The sequence below is a fragment of the Rhododendron vialii genome, chromosome 2a (genome assembly GCF_030253575.1).
Source record: "Rhododendron vialii isolate Sample 1 chromosome 2a, ASM3025357v1".
In the NCBI taxonomy this organism is placed as follows: domain Eukaryota; kingdom Viridiplantae; phylum Streptophyta; class Magnoliopsida; order Ericales; family Ericaceae; genus Rhododendron; species Rhododendron vialii.
This window is the reverse complement of record NC_080558.1, coordinates 23518928-23534052: the sequence shown is the minus strand read 5'-3', so window position 1 is coordinate 23534052 and position 15125 is coordinate 23518928. Positions and strand designations below refer to the sequence as shown.

General features: G+C 35.6%; 2 long non-coding RNA genes across 2 annotated transcripts; one reads left to right on the top strand and one right to left on the bottom strand.

Moving 5' to 3' along the window:
- Positions 1 to 7559: 7559 nt before the first annotated feature.
- Positions 7560 to 11969, top strand: LOC131316079 (uncharacterized). Its single transcript, XR_009196998.1, has 3 exons — positions 7560 to 7614; positions 9103 to 9166; positions 11674 to 11969. It is a non-coding gene; the product is annotated as an uncharacterized LOC131316079 (long non-coding RNA).
- Positions 9416 to 10637, bottom strand: LOC131316080 (uncharacterized). Its single transcript, XR_009196999.1, has 2 exons — positions 9980 to 10637; positions 9416 to 9634 (listed from the first exon to the last, which is right to left on the bottom strand). It is a non-coding gene; the product is annotated as an uncharacterized LOC131316080 (long non-coding RNA).
- Positions 11970 to 15125: the final 3156 nt, after the last annotated feature.

The following is a 15125-nucleotide window of genomic DNA, read 5'->3' as shown; positions in this document are numbered from 1 at the left end:
TCGTGTCGTGTCGTGCCATTTGCTATTCGACTTCGATTGCCCCTTCTTTCCTTTTTTTTCTTTGAACGTCTCCTCTTTTTCCTCGCTTTTCCAGCTTCCTACTTGATAAATCTCTAAACAACTTTTCGGTTAGTATACAAGCGAATTTGGTAAATGGCTCAGTTAATCTGCGCTTGCGCTTTCAATCCTTATTGTCGCACAAGTCTCATTTGACACCTCTATCCAAAATGGAGAGAGTAGTAAATTCTAAAAATAAATAGGAGAGTATCGAAAAAATGCTATGTCATTAATTTTATGATAGGAATCACTTTCCATTTTCCATTGTCAATCCTTGTGTGCCTCACTGCACTCCAAGGCACTAAAAGATAAATTTTAAAGTGCGAAAATCATTGTGGTCTCAAGTTTGTATGCATTGTCTTGTAAAAAATGAAAAGGAACAGCCATGCCTAAGTCCCTTTCAGGCCACAATATCGGGCAAAATCCAAGCTGCTTCAGTTGTACCGGTGAAATTCTGGTTATTTCTGCCACCTAACGCTGTTCAATTTCCACACAAAAAATGTACATAACTTCAAAAGTAGAGTTTTTTTGGTTTTATAGCCCTCGCAAAGGTAAGAAAAATCCCAACTGGCCGCCTTATGCAGATTTCAACTAAATGCAGGTTATTATTGGGCTAATACTGTCAAGACATTATGTACTTCAAAAGGCTGCAATTTCAACTGCTTTGTATAGTTCTAAGATTTCAGTTCAAGTAATTCTCAAGCCTATTCAACTGCAACATATTCACATAGAGGATTGTTTTCCATTAAGAGAGACATCTATATAAACCAAATGGGATGGATAAAGAGAGTTCTACGATGATCAACGATCAATCAGAACTGAAGGAATCATCAACCTTAAAAAGAATAATTAACCAGTCAAAACACATCCCCATCCGAATTCCCAACCCTTCAACTGCAACATATTCACATAGAGGAAAAAACTGGCCAGGAGCAGTACATCGAGACAAAGTTCTACATGGGCACATAATGAATAAAAACTGCCATCTAGCTAAAATTCCCTACTGGCAAACAACCCATTAACATATGAATCACAGGAAAATCGCAAACAATGATAGGACTCCAACTAGAATAACCGCACGTGTTGAACCACAGCCATGGAGGTAGTGGGAAGAAGAACTTGAGCTCCAAGAATTCAATGCCGGGGCTGTGCTGTTTACGAAGGTTCCATTGTTGCCACCACTACATCGACCAAAGGCAAGAAACGTGAGTTGCTCATTAGTTGCTAAACCTTGTTTTCCTTATACTTGTGGGTAGGAGTTCATATGCAATAAGAGAAATTGGGGACATGAATAAAGCATGTACATGCAATTTATAGAATTGGATTTTGATCCTCTCCATTTGACAACTAATGGCGTGAGAAATGGACACCAAAACTCTTAATTTCAAACTGAAAACTATTCCATAAAGTTAGCAACCAACTCATACTAACAACCACATGATCAGATTTGATTGGAGAAATTATTTTATGTTGAGATCAATTAATTCCTGTAGGTGAGTTCATGTCAATGCATGTGACCCTCTAATTATATTATATATATTATATATACCGTATAAAAGTTGATCTATTGGAAATTAAACCGCCGTAAAATCAAATCTCATATATGCATCATTACTAACATGCTTATGGAGATCACTATAACTCAAAACCATTGAAAAAACTCACTCAAATCAAATCAGGATCAACAAATAGAAACCATAAACCCAGATCTGTTCACGTCTGGAGAGGAAAGTGAGAGAGGTACCTGTTGACGTCTGGAAAGGGAAGGGCTAGATCTGTTGACGTCGGTCACCGGAAAAGGAAACTCGTCGTACACGTCTGTCACCGTAAATGACCTCAGTCGTCGCGTTTCAGAGACAAATTGCTGAACGTGACAGGGGCCTTCAGTCGGGCAAACAAACGACCTCAATCGGAAACGGCAGTCGATCTACGGTTTGACTCACCGCCAGACCACTGCCAGTCACCGTTGAAAGTGGAGAGCAGCGAGAGACGGAGAGAGTGAGAGAGAGATGTTGAGAATCAGAACGTTGAGAGTGAAGAGTGTCAGAGAGACGAGAGTGAGATTCAAACGTTGAGAGTGAGAGAGATCGGATTTATCTATTGACAATTCCGAACGTTAGATTTCCGAACGTTGCTCTGGCCTGAGACTGCAAGTCGTGAGAGACTTGAGAGAGTGAGATTGTGAGAGGCAGAGAGAGAATCAGAGATGTCTGCTAGGGCAACATCTCTTCCCCTTTTATATGAACGGTATGATCATGTGCGTACGAGACGCCAATAATCCATATGCACCAATAACGGAAAATTCTCGTAAAGTCCTATAATGCATCACTTGAGGGCGGCCTGAGCTTTTTTTTGAAAATCGAAACCGTCTATCTTTTATGTGGGAGCGATTATATCATTCTTGCCAAAAATAAAGTAATTTGGTTATCGTTATATACTTGATTGTTTATAACGTTTATTTTTCTATTAATGAATCTACGTCTTGATGAAGGAGTTTTTAAAATCCGGTAGACCCAAAAATTGGTGAGAGTCATTAAAACATAGAGAACAACAAAATGAACAGTACGGATCGTCATTTTTGTTTTGTGATCGTGTGGCTAACGTACATTATATTATAGCAGAATACCTTGCTTCATAACCAACTAAGTTTGATGTATATATTTGAAAGGTAGCTACAGACTCTTTTTCCTGAATGTTCGATCTAAACCGTTACGATTTCACGTCTTATCAAATTTATCATTCTCACCTGAATAGGTGATATTCGAATGTCAGAAACCACATGATCGAAGCACATTCAGTTCTTCTAGAGGCATTAAAGTCCAATAATACACTACTTAAGTGCTGCTTAAGCTATTTTTTAAAAATCAGAACCATCTAACTTTTATATGGGAGGGATTTGATCATTCATGTCAATAATCAAGTAAAATGCTTATCGCTACATACTTGATCAGACGTAAAAAAAATTCAATCAAACAATGAATCAATGTGCCGATGAAAGAGCTATCAAAATCTGATGCACGAAAAAATTGGATCCAATGATTAAAACACTAAACACAACAAAATGAATGCATTGAATGGTATCGATCGTTGTGATTGCGTTGCGATTGTGTGGCTACTGCTTGATGGCCTTGTTTTTATATAATAGAGCTACATAATATATACTAATTTTTCAAATTCATAATACAAGTTAATTGGTGGCATAGTGGTTTGTTTGTGTATAAAAGGACCTAAGGACCTGGGTTCGAGTCCTAGTCCAGGCTGTCTAGCTAACCCTTATTTATTTATTTATTTCCCTTATTTCTACTATGTATTTTTTTTCTTTTTTGTTTGACACTTTTTTTTCTTATTTCTTGTTAGATTTGGGGTAAATAATATACGACTTTCGCACGTTTCCTTTCATATTAAATTACTCTTGCACCATAAATATTTTGATAAGTTTTTTTAATTTTACTTGTTATCTTGTGTTGTAATGTTAAATTTGCAAACCAAAGGTCCAAAGCCTATTTAATTTTACTAACAAAAACAAAACAAATATTTTTACCGAATAAAATTTGATAGTTTTTTTAAAATTAAAAAAATGATTTTTTAAAAACGTGATTTTTTAATAAATTTTTTTTAAAAAAAATTAAATATCTTAGTTGTTTACCTTTAAAAAAAGGTAAACAAATATTTTTTACCAAATAGAAATTGTTTAATTTTTTTTAAATTTTAAAAAAAAAAGTCATTTGGCTTAATTAATTTTTTTTCCCATGCCTCGTGCCGTGTCCTTTCGTGTCCATGCTCGTGCCAGGTCGTGCCCATGCTCGTGCCCGTGCCCGTGCCTTGCTAGAACCGTGCCGTGCCGTGCCGTTCCTGTCCACTTTTTGTGCCCGTGCCCGTGTCGTGCCCGTCTACGACTGTGTCGTGCCGTGCCGTGCCAGGCCAACTTTCGTGCCGTGCCCGTGCTGTGCCGCCCACTTCCGTGCCCGTGCCGTGCCCCGGGCCCACTACAATCGTGCTGTGTCGTGCCGTGCCAGGCCAATACCGTGCCTGTGACGTGCCGTGCTGCCCCGTGCCCGTGCCGTGCCGGCACGACCCATTTGACACCTCTAAGAATAACCTTAACCTATACTACGACGGCACCCATGTGTCCACAGTCTTGAGCGAAGCAGCCGGCTCCTTAAAATAAAGTAGTAGTAAATATTCCGAAGTAAAAATAAATAAATAAATAAATAAATAAATAAAGCAGTACAGTATATGCCATATGGTTACCTAGTTGCATTGTGGGGATTCTTTGTCAATTCTAGAAACATTAATTTTTTTTTTTTTTGATAAACATGATCACAACATTAAAATTAAGTAAATAAAAGGGGACATGAATCACAATTCTAGAAACATTAAAATTAAGGAATTTAGAGACTACTACTATAGGTGTATATGCAATGTACATACTATGTACATATGAATTTAGTGGGGTCCACTTTGGGTTCTACAAAAATGATTCGAACCGCTCATTATTTTTAAAATATTTTTTTATGGAGCCCTATTGTTTACACCATATTTCACTGCCTGTCAATGATCGACCGAAAGGTGACAATTATGAGAATGCATCCTATTTTATTATTATTAAGTATTCGTATTAATATTAGAACTAGTATTAATATTTCTTTTATTATTGTTATTTGCATGCAGGACACTTGGCTTGCTCCTACACATGTGGAAGTTAAAAATGACATTTGTGATGCTCCTACACATTTGATGGGAAGTGGAAAGTTATTTTGACAAGTGGAAGCAAATGAATGAATGAAGACTAGTGGAGAAGTTAAGAAGTTATTTCCTACGTTTGTTGTTTTCTATAAATAGTCTTTTAAGACTTTATTGTAATCTCTCTCCAACAAATCAAAGTCTATCTTTATTTGTCTTAATTTTTGGCACTACTAACCTATTCGGGTTATAATTAGGAGTAGGAGTAGAATTTCATATTCTAAGCTTAACTTAGGATCTTTGATGTGTCACTCACGGCGATAGATCAATCGTTGAAGATTGATGGAAGAATCTCTTCCATTCTTCTTCTTTCTTATCATCAATTTCACATTTGACTCGATTGTCATTTCTCTTCCGGTGAAGTCTTGAAATACGGCGTGGAACCACGGATCCGTCTTGTGGAGACATAGCCGCATTCGCCCTTATTTTTGTTGTTGGCATTGTTTCTCGAAATCTCTGTCAATTTCAATCGAAGGAAAAATTGGTAAACACCTATAAAAAATCAGCTCAATCCGATAGCATTAAGGATTTTTCGGGAATACATAGGGACAAAACTGAACAGTTAAGTAGTTTCGCCCTTACAAATTCCAAAAAAATTCTTACCGATATCGGATTATGCTAATTTTTTACGGGGCTCCATAAAAAAAATATTTTAAAAATAATGGGCGGTTCAAATCATTTTTTTTAAAACTCGAGGTGGACTTCATAAAACTTATATATACATGATATGCACATTCTCATATGTATCCATAACTTTATTCAACATTAAGTAAATAAATAAAAGGGGACATGAATCACATGATCAGAACAGCGGAGTACAGATCATAAATCACATGATCATAAAAGTTTAAAAAACTACTCCAACTTATTTGAAGGAAAATGATTTCTACATTTCCTTTTTTATTATGGTACTTCATTTCTTGTCTTTTAGTAAAGCTTTTGTGTACATTTTTCTCACTAAAAGACAAAAAAGAGAGTGCCATAATCAAAAAATGAAATGTAGAAATTATTTTCCTATTTGAAATATATACCCTATTTTTTTTTTTACTTTTTCAAGTATGACCAATCAAAAAAGAAAAACAAGAAATTGACTCAAATTTAGCGGAAGTTTTAAAAAAAACCCAATAAGCCAAATCCCTTAAGTTAAGCCAAACAACATAAATGTTAACTAAATGTTAAGACTTAAGAGCAAGCGATTTGATGGATGAAGACTCATTCTATTGGTTGAAATTGTAACGCCCCGAATTTTGGGAATGTTAAATAGATATTTTCATTGAAAATCTAAATAGAGTCTGACTCAATATTACATCATAATTCTCACAAGAGTACTTTCATTCAACAAAAGGAGAGGAAACTAGGGTTTCTATCTACTGCTCCGCCTGCTCCTCCATCCTAGCCAGCTCCTCGGCTCCGGAAGTCTCCAAAGTGTAGAGTTTTCCTTGTTCATCTATAAAGTCTGACACATTATACCAGCGTCGCCACCAGTATAATATGTCAGGGTCACCAAAGGTAGCACCATGAGCTACGAAAGCTCAGCAGAACAATCTCATACCCGCTAACCCATAACTTACACATAAAAGGGCATAGAATCAGTGAGATCCACATAGTACATGCGTATTTTAACAAAACAATTAACAATGACACATTCACATTCACATTCACTATTCAACTAACGTTGGTGTTCGTGATTTCTGAGTTTCTCCTACGCAATATCTCGTAAACCGTGTCTCCATTTTCCACTTTTTATTTTCCCAAATCAACATTTCTAAAATCGTTTTTACACACTCAACCTCGGTTCCGCCGCTCCGGGTTCCCATTGGCACACAATTGGTATTGTCACTTCTCCGCGGTAACCAAGCCACACACCCTACCTCGGTTCCGCCGCTCCTGGTTCCCGAGTATCCGCACAATGGTTCCGCTGCTCCGGGTTCCCATTGGCACACAATTGGCATTGACACCTCTCCGTGGTAACCAAGCCACACACCTTACCTCGGTTCCGCTGCTCCAGATTCCCGTGTATCCGCACAATGGTTCCGCCGCTCCGGGTTCCCATTGGTACACACACACACACCACACAATGGGCTACCACATCCGGCCTCATTTGTGGTTTCAAAATATTTCTTCTTTTCTTTTTTTTTCAAAACACATCTCATCATTAACCACACCCTAGGTGCCATGTTTCTATTTTCTCGATTTTTGTGTCTCGTTTTCATGCAACGACTCCGCGGTAGGACTTTTCACGTACGTAATCATAAATCATTCATTGTAATCTTGAAACTAAACTAGCAAGATCATCAAACTCTATATTATTCTATCATGCTAATATCACAACTTAAAGCATAACGCCACATGTACGGACGCCTTTGGAGTGAAAATTACTTATGCTTTACAACAAGACAAGTAATGCAAGCAATTCATGTGTAATACCCGCCCCGGATATTTCGGTATTTCAATTACTTTTAATTGAACTATATGTTTTGGGGGTTAAAAACCGTAAATAATAGAACTGGCGAGGGTCTTATAAGTGATTTACAATTAGAACATAAGTTAACAATAGGTCTCGCTTGCACAAGATAATCTTTATATAGGTTTACAAGTATCCTGGGGAGATATGTCTCCCCATTCTTCTCTCGTACATATATATATATATATATATATATATATATATATATATATATATATATATATATATATAAGAGAGAGAGAGAGAGAGAGAGAGAGAGAGAGAGAGAGACGGTTGGGAAGAGGAGAAGAGAAAGCGGAGAAGAGAAAGAGGAGAAAAACCCTAGTCTATTCTTCACGAAATTATTCAAGGTATCTAGAAAACTTGTTAATTTCTGGTATTTTTACTAAGGGTTCAATAGTATGTCTATTGTATTGTGTTAAATTTTCAGAATTTTCTAAGAAATATGGAAAAAGATAAAAATCGTAAACCAAGCTGTGGTAGGATTCCTGTTTTTGAGTAGACAGCTTACAGAGTTGTATCTTTTATCAATTTTTTTATGGTTAAACGATCCTCCTGATTACGGGTCCTTTTGGGTTTGAAAGATTGATAAATTGGTGATGTTTTGGCGTTGGAATTACTAAAAAGTACTCCCTCCGTCCCAATTTATTTTGCCTACTTTGACTTTCTCGTAATTTAAGAAAACATCATTATTACATTGACTTTTTATCAATTTTACCATTTTAGCCCTTTGATAGAATATTAAAATTGGAGCCAAATTTATTTCATATCCTGTCATGATATCCATGTTGATTCCATTCCGTGGTTGTATTAGAACTGATCAGCATGCATTAATTAAGCTCAAAGTACAATGTACTTTTCTTATGGGGGAGAATGGCGCCTTAGATTTAAATTTTGAAATTCTAAACCTTTTTAAATGTAAAAGGAAATGAGGGGTAAAATGGTAATACGGACATCCAAAAATGGAAAGTTTTGAAACAAGCATATCATTTTGGGACATCCCAAAAAGGAATAAGGACATAACAAAGTGGGACGGAGGGAGTAGTAAGTATTCGATTTTTTTATGAATTTTCGAACAAAAACTGTTCTGCTGGAAATTGTGTTACTCTGCTCAGAATTTCTGAGTTCGGGGGTGATTTTGACTAGGTTTCTTTGTTGTGAAAAATCAGGGAAAAATCAGGGATGAACTTTGATGAGTGATAATGGTGTGTACCAAATTTGGGGTTTATTAGATGCATATTCTAGGTTTAGCGGAATTTATAAGTTGGTGTGATCCTGCTGGACTTTGTATTTGTGGCTCCGACATGCCTTGGGAAAAACAGTCATATCTTTTAGCTCGGGTATCGAGTTTGCGCACCGATTTTTGATTTGGAAACTAGACTCGTATGCCTTTCAGAATATGTAGGGTTTGTGACTTGTTTTGTTATAGGTTAAATCAATTTTTGGTTTGAAGTTGGCGGACATGCAAAATCTGTAATTTTGGACAGTTGTGTGAGTAATTTCGGACGAGCATAATTTTGTCGTCCGGACTCTATGTTGGGAAAACTTTATATCAAAATTCATGTACCGGAAGTATACTTTCTAACGGTGGTGGTCTCATGAACTAGTTCTAAACCTATTAAATGTTATGATCATTCTAAGACAGATTGGTCGTGGAATATGTTGTCTTTTTGGAGAATTGGGTAGTGTTTGAGTTTCACACTCATCGTGAGACACTTTTAGGTATTGACTTGGACATATTTGTATCCGTTAGACATTGTTTAGCTTCTTATTAGCTTTATAACCTTGTGCCAAGTATTCGTTGAATTAGTAACTAATATGAGTTAACTTGTGGCTAGGTAAAGAGCCGGTCATTCGGGAGATGCCGAAACCTTAGTTTGGCATACTTCGGTCGACACAAAGGTGAGTGAGTTTGATATGGTTATGTTCAATAAGGTATTACATGGTGGTGGTTGTGTATCATGCTATTTGGGATTTAACTAATGTTATGCATGTTTGTTGGATGTTGATTATACCGCTGAAGGTTTGTGTGTGAGACACATCATGTCACGCCCCGCCCCGCAAAACGACACCCATTGTGGGCCCGAGTCGGCGCGGCCACATGGCATTCCCAAACGCCAACCAAACAATCACTTTACAAGAGATATTAACTCAGAATAAACCAGCGGAAGACTTAACATTTATATTATTAAAAGAGTCGACGTTATACCCATAACTTTACATACTTGGCAAACTAAAGTGCAAAACATCCTTTACAAAACGAGTCGATTCTATATACAAGACAACTCACTACCACCGACACAATCAACATCCTCAAAGCCAACCCCAAAACGCCGACCGGTAGTGGACCATCCTACAAGCCCTTGCTATCTGGCAATCCAAAAGAAAACCAGGAGTGTGTAAGATATAGAATAAATCCAATAAAACTCAACATAAACAACTAACTGAACAACTACAATTTATGTTCACAACACATGCAGTGACACGTCTGCCACATCCCATGTACCCAAGGTATTGTGTCCCGCACACCAAGCTCCCATTCACCGTAAATAGAACGGCACGACCCACGACAAGGTGTGACTCACTCCACAAACCTTATACGGGTACAATCAACATACACCAATCATGCATGCCAGTAACTAAACCAACCATAGCATGATGCACAACCAACATGTTAACATCTTATTGAAGATATAAGATATCAAACACACTCACCTGTGAGTCGACCGAAGTATGCCAACTTACGGTTTTGGCACCTCCCGATTACTCAGCTAGTTACCTAACCACACGCTTAACCGTATTAGTAATGAGTTCAACGAACGATCAACACAAGAATAATAAGCTCATAAGGAACTAAACAATGGCCAAAGAATAACACTCATGAAGTTCAAACACAACAACACTCCCAAAATAACAAGACATCCTACAACCAGTCTGTCTTTAAAAGACTGTAGCATTTTATAGGATTAAAGTTGGGTCATGAAACCACCACCATTAGAAAGTAGACTTTCAGTACACCAATATCGATATAGAGTTTGTCCTAAATAGATTTCGAATGACAAAGTTACGACCGTCAAAAGATGCACACTTAGAAACACAACTCTGCAGTTTTTGCAGAACAGCCTGTGATCGAATGCTCATTAAAAATCACATACTCAATCTTTTCCATTAATTCTAATACCAAAACATCACCAATTGATCAGTGTTTAAGACTCATAAGGACCCATAGCCATTAAGTACATTTAACTATGACAACATTGATGAATAACATAATTCCAAAACCTGCCCAGATTTCCAGAGTTAACAAACCATTAACTTCAGAACCGAAACTGAGTTTTCCTAGAAGTAACTAAGGCACAAACCTTCCATGTTCAGAAAGGTATGTAAGTCTAGTTTCAGAATCAAGAAACAGTGCGTAAAAGCGACACCCGAGCAAGAAGTTATGCCCATTTTTTCCAACACGTGTCTGTGCTGCCTGCACAGACGCGAATCTGACAGCTGCTCGGTTCATGATTTTTATCTTTTTCCATACTACTCAGAAAATTCTAAAATTTTTACAGCGCATGCTACACACATAGAGACATCTCCAGTAAAATTACCAAAAAAATAACATGGTCAGCTTGTTGATGATAAAAATAGGCAAACACAACAAATTCGCAAATCTGTCACAAAACAGATTCTCAGGATCAGACCAACATTCGAAAATTCATAGTAAATTGAGTTCTTAACCTTTTCAAGTGATTCCAAAGCCAAAAGAACAAGCATCAAATCTAGTTCAGATTTCATGAAGAAACCCAAGTAAATTTCGACATAAAAGGGTGAGAAAATAGACAAACTCAGAGCTGTACGAATCTGTCCAGCAACAGATATCATAATGCAGAGCATACACGAAATTAAGCAAAAGGGACTGAAAATTACCTACTGAATTGAGGTTTCAAACACCCTTCTTCCTCTTCTCTCTCTCTCTCTCTCTCTCTCTCTCTACGTTAGAACAAAACCCACCCTGATGGGTTTCTTTCTTTTTTTTCTTTTTGTTTTATGACTCACACACACACATGGCACACATGCACAATACTTTTAAAAAAAATGCACTTTGCCCCTTTAAGTTACTAAAGTATAACTTTAAAGCACCTCAGAGATAAAAGGATGTTACACATCATGTCGTAAGCCATGCCGCCTAATTAATGATAATTGGGAGCATGGTGTGTGGGACACCATTCCTGGGGTATATGGGATTATGGCAAACGTGCCACCACATATGTTGTGATTATATGTGTGTTGTCTTTTTGAGTACATAAACTGAAATTGTGTGAACTACGTTCAAGTGAGATATTCCTTCGGGTATTGTGGTATTTTATTGAATGTATTCTATATCTCACATACTCTGATTTTCCTTTTTGGATTGCCAGGTCACAGGTGGTCGTAGAGTTGGTCCACTACCGGTCGGCATTTTGGGGACACTTAGATTAGTATCGAGTGTTGCTGTTTTTGGGTCGAGTTGGTTGTAATGGGTCAAACTCTAATTTTTGTTAAACTCATTTTGTGACTAAGGTTGTCAAGTACTTTATGATTTCAAGTTTTTTAATTATGTGGGGAACTCTGTTAATGTTTAATTACTTATGTTGGGATAAGAGGCAGCAACTTATGTATTATGTAAGTTTGTAAAATTGTTGACACATTGTTTATGTTAAAGTTAAGTCTTCCGCTGGGGTTTTACTCTGTTATGTGTATGGTTTATCATTTAGATTTTGTTCTTTGATGTGGAATGCCACGTGGTCGTGTCGGTTCGGGCCCACTTCGGGTGTCGTTTCGGGACGGGGCGTGACATCATGTATATGTGTTCATTACCATCTTAAAGATCAAAATACCAATACTTCTACCAAACGATAAAGTCTTATCTTTTGAAATCATTCTTTATTCCTTTGTGGGAAGTTCAAAACAATACATGTTTATTAGAGGAAAAGTCGATTATTCCAACATGTTCATACTTCCATTACCGAGAAGAAGTTTACTAATTATCATGCATTTCAAACCTTATGGGGAATAGATAACCTCATATACTTAAAGATAGGGTATAAGAAGATTCTACGTTATACTTTCGAACATACGGTTCTATGTTATACGTAGAGTTTAGTGGATAAAGGGACTCTACATATACTTAGAGATATAGCATATAAGAATAATCTATCGTTCTTCTTGGCGGCAGGGCGGCTACGGAAAAGTAAGTCGGCTATCAGACGGAGTGACTTCCTACAGGAAGCTTCTGGTAGCTTCGAAAGAGAAAGGTTTCTCTCGAAATTAGTTCTTGACTAAAAACTACTAACTTTTGGATCGAGAGGGTGGTCGGGTGGTGGTTTAGTGGCGGCTTAGGATGAATTCCAAGAAGAACTTCAAGAAAAACTCAAGAACACCAAGAACAAGAAAGAACAAAGTAAGAACTCAAGAATTTCTAGAGAGAGAAGTTGAAAGGTTGGAAGGTGTGAGTCAAATGGCAAGAATGAGGTTCTATTTATAGCAAAAGCCTTGGCTATTACCCAAGGAATAAAATTTTCCCTATCAATTATTGTCCAATGGTAAAGGTTTTTCTAGAAAAATAATATGCCAAAAGGTACATGTACCCTTATAAAAATATATTTGTGTACTTAGAAAATCTAATAAAATACTTTACAATGTACTATATAATCTTTTAAGATTTTCAAGTATCCAATAAAAAAATATAAGATTAAAATTTCATAATAAACTAATCTAATAAGCACATGTTCCTATTATATTATTATATATACACACACACATGTCCAAGTTTTCAAATATAAATGTAGGTACTATTATGTACAATATAATCTATCAAGATTTTCAAGTATCAAATAAAATATATGGCCAAGATTTTCTTATTAGAATAATTCAAGAAGTACAGAAGTACTAGTACTTATATATTTATTAGTGTACTTAGAAATCTAGGAATTTAGATATTCACATATCTTTAATGCATATAAACACATGGAAAAATTTAGGAAGTGATTTATTTAATAAATCCTAGTACTAGTTAGTAAGACTAACTTATTATCCAATGGATAATATTTTTCCTTGCATTTTTTGACCGAAGGATAAAAGGAATAAGGTAATATATACTTGAATAATATTTGAAATAACCAAATGTCCTTTAGGCATGTGTATATAAGTTTATATACAACTATATATGAGTACTTTATCAAATCTAGCACAAAATATCTTTGATAAAAAATCTAGGTTTCCTATTGTCCAATGGATAAAAGTTTCCCTAACTTTTATTGTCCAATGGGTAAAGGTTCATCTATGGTTAGGAGATTGTAACTAGATGAATTGGTAGTTAGATTTTCTCAACTAATTGGTTAGAAGCTAACTATACTTGCCAAGTAAGGCTTTTAATCAAGAAACGAATTTTAAAGGCCAAAATCTATTTATGATGGATTTTTAGAAATTAAAAAGGGATTTCAAAAGCAACCCAAGTAATTAAAAATAAAAATTCAAATTTTTAACGAAATTTTTATTTACCAAAAATTAGGGTCGTTACAGAAATGGTATAGACTCCGATGTTGAAGTCAATATTTAAGATCAAAAAATTCAAGTTAGTATTGACAAATTATGATATTAACTTCAAAGCACTATTGTATGAGCTGAAAGCAGCGGCATAGCCTGAAAGTTGTACTAGTGGGGCACAATCCATACATGCCACTTTCTTGTGGGAAAAAAAAACACATCTATCTATTTTGAGAGATTCTAGCATGCCTTTATTTTGTTTTGAACCTTTCCTCGAAATATATTTCCATTTGAAAAGTGTTTAACTATCATATTATCTTGAAATAGCTAAGAAGAAAAAAATCAAAAAGAATTTTATGTTTCAGACAAATTTAATTTATAATTTGGATAAGTAAATAATTCATTTTTTGGTTGAAATTTCCCTAGTGTTGTGCATGTGTGTCTCATAAAAAACAAAAAGAGAAACCCAAGAGGGGTTTTGTTCTATGTTTTTGAGAGAGAGAGAGAGAGAGAGAGAGAGAGAGAGAGAGAAGAAGAAGAAGAAGAAGAGAAGAAGGAAAGGGAAAACCTAGAGGAGATTTTGCTAGCCTTGAATTGAAGCTAAATTAGATAATTTTCATCTCTTTAAGTGCTGAATTTCATGTTTCTCAGGCTAGGTCTCATGTTCTACATCTACTATCTACTTGGTTGAAATTATTAGAGTTGGATTGAATCCATGAGAGGATTTTAGAAGTTGGAATTGAGTTTTATTTCAGGAAATTTGTATATATTATGATTATGCTAATTGTGTTTTTAGGCAAAGTTGAATCTACCATGTGTTTGACGAATTTTTATCATTAATGTGTCGATCATGTTATTTTCTGGTATTTTTATTGGAGATGTCCCTATGTGCAGGGCCGGCCCTGAGAATTTGGAGGCTTAAAGCGACTTTTAAAATTGAGGCCTTAGATTTTCTTTAAAAAAAATCAACATAGATGGTTAATAAAGGTAAAAATATTAAACATGGTATTTTAGTTTCGTAATTTAACTAAAATAAAATTTCAAAATATTTTATACCATTAGAAAAAAAAAACATAATGAAATACCACTCATACACTGCATTATTTTAACTAATCGTATTATTAACTTTAACCATAAGAATGCTATTTTAAGCAATGAGAAAATTGTTTACTTTACATCTTTTTTTTATCAGAGTTTGTTGAGTGAAAATTAATTATTTTGATTTATTTATAGTCAAAAGTGTTTTATTTGTGAATTTGATATTAGAAGTCGAAAATAAAATTGAAATAAATGAAGGCAAAAAAAAAAAAAAACTTATCAAAACATTTATCATGTGCTTTGAGTA